Below are 2,500 nucleotides of genomic sequence, written 5' to 3' on the forward strand. Positions count from 1 at the left end.
ATGGTCGTCCCAAGGCTTCCTGGTGGATCCTGAATTCCTGATGGTCGTCCCAAGGCTTCCCAGTGGATCCTGAATTCCTGATGGTCGTCCCAAGGCTTCCTGGTGGATCCTGAATTACTGATGTTCGTCCCAAGTCTTCCAGGAGGATCCTGAATTCTGATGGTCGTCCCAAGGCTTCCCAGTGGATCCTGAATTCTGATGGTCGTCCCAAGGCTTCCCAGTGGATCCTGAATTCCTGATGGTCGTCCCAAGGCTTCCTGGTGGATCCTGAATTCCTGATGGTCGTCCCAAGGCTTCCCAGTGGATCCTGAATTCCTGATGGTCGTCCCAAGGCTTCCCAGTGGATCCTGAATTCCTGATGGTCGTCCCAAGGCTTCCCGGTGGATCCTGAATTCCTGATGGTCGTCCCAAGGCTTCCCAGTGGATCCTGAATTCCTGATGGTCGTCCCAAGGCTTCCCAGTGGATCCTGAATTCCTGATGGTCGTCCCAAGGCTTCCCGGTGGATCCTGAATTCCTGATGGTCGTCCCAAGGCTTCCTGGTGGATCCTGAATTCCTGATGGTCGTCCCAAGGCTTCCCGGTAGATCCTGAATTCCTGATGGTCGTCCCAAGGCTTCCCGGTGGATCCTGAATTCCTGATGGTCGTCCCAAGGCTTCCCGGTGGATCCTGAATTCCTGATGGTCGTCCCAAGGCTTCCCGGTGGATCCTGAATTCCTGATGGTCGTCCCAAGGCTTCCTGGTGGATCCTGAATTCCTGATGGTCGTCCCAAGGCTTCCTGGTGGATCCTGAATTCCTGATGGTCGTCCCAAGGCTTCCTGGTGGATCCTGAATTCCTGATGGTCGTCCCAAGGCTTCCCGGTGGATCCTGAATTCCTGATGGTCGTCCCAAGGCTTCCTGGTGGATCCTGAATTCTGATGGTCGTCCCAAGGCTTCCTGGTGGATCCTGAATTCCTGATGGTCTTCCCAAGTCTTCCTAGATCCTGAATTCCTGATGGTCGTCCCAAGGCTTCCCAGTGGATCCTGAATTCCTGATGGTCGTCCCAAGGCTTCCTGGTGGATCCTGAATTCCTGATGGTCGTCCCAAGGCTTCCCAGTGGATCCTGAATTCAAGGCTTCCCAGTGGATCCTGAATTCCTGATGGTCGTCCCAAGGCTTCCAGGTGGATCCTGAATTCCTGATGGTTGTCCCAAGGCTTCGTGGATCCTGAATTCTGATGGTCGTCCCAAGGCTTCCGGTGGATCCTGAATTCCTGATGGTCGTCCAAGGCTTCCCAGTGGATCCTGAATTCCTGATGGTCGTCCAAGGCTTCCCGGTGGATCCTGAATTCTGATGGTCGTCCCAAGGCTTCCGGTAGATCCTGAATTCCTGATGGTCGTCCCAAGGCTTCCCATGGATCCTGAATTCTGGTGGTCGTCCCAAGGCTTCCCGTGGATCCTGAATTCCTGATGGTGGTCCGGCTTCCCGGTGGATCCTGAATTCTGATGGTCGTCCCAAGGCTTCCGGTGGATCCTGAATTCCTGATGGTCGTCCCAGCTTCCGGTGGATCCTGAATTCCTGATGGTGGTCCCAAGGCTTCCCGGTGGATCCTGAATTCCTGATGGTCGTCCCAAGGCTTCTTCCCGGTGGATCCTGAATTCTGATGGTTGTCCTGGCTTCTGGTGGATCCTGAATTCCTGATGGTCGTCCCAAGGCTTCCGGGTGGATCCTGAATTCCTGATGGTCGTCCCAAGGCTTCCTGGTGGATCCTGAATTCCTGATGGTCGTCCCAAGGCTTCCCGGTGGATCCTGAATTCCTGATGGTCGTCCCAAGGCTTCCCGGTGGATCCTGAATTCCTGATGGTCGTCCCAAGGCTTCCTGGTGGATCCTGAATTCCTGATGGTTGTCCCAAGGCTTCCCAGTGGATCCTGAATTCCTGATGGTCGTCCCAAGGCTTCCCGGTGGATCCTGAATTCCTGATGGTCGTCCCAAGGCTTCCCGGTGGATCCTGAATTCCTGATGGTCGTCCCAAGGCTTCCCGGTGGATCCTGAATTCCTGATGGTCGTCCCAAGGCTTCCCGGTGGATCCTGATGGTCGGCCCAGCGTGTTCTGGTGCAGGCGAGTGTTTACAGTGGCGCCATCTTGCATTGGCTCATGCTGCCCTTCCGGAGCTCATCTTTAATCCTAGAATCTAGAGTCCGCTGGGAGGAGTGTCCTGTCTCTGTCCACCAAAGGCTTGTTATGAAGCAGCCACCAGACTTGTCCAGAGCCTTGGTGAACTGTTTGATTATGCCCAGCTTGTCCGTGTACAGCGCTGGGAGGAGTGTTCTGTCTCTGTCCACCAAAGGCTTGTTATGAAGCACCCACCATCCTTGTCCAGAGCCTCGGTGAACTGTTTGATTACGCCCAGCTTGTCCGTGTACAGCGCTGGGAGGAGTGTCCTGTCTTGTCCACCAAAGGGTTATGATCCTCCCAGCTCTTCAGGCCAGTAGTCCTTCCTGTAATGCTGAGCTGTGTCC

Source organism: Eriocheir sinensis, chromosome 69, assembly GCF_024679095.1.
Source record: "Eriocheir sinensis breed Jianghai 21 chromosome 69, ASM2467909v1, whole genome shotgun sequence".
Lineage (NCBI taxonomy): Eukaryota > Metazoa > Arthropoda > Malacostraca > Decapoda > Varunidae > Eriocheir > Eriocheir sinensis.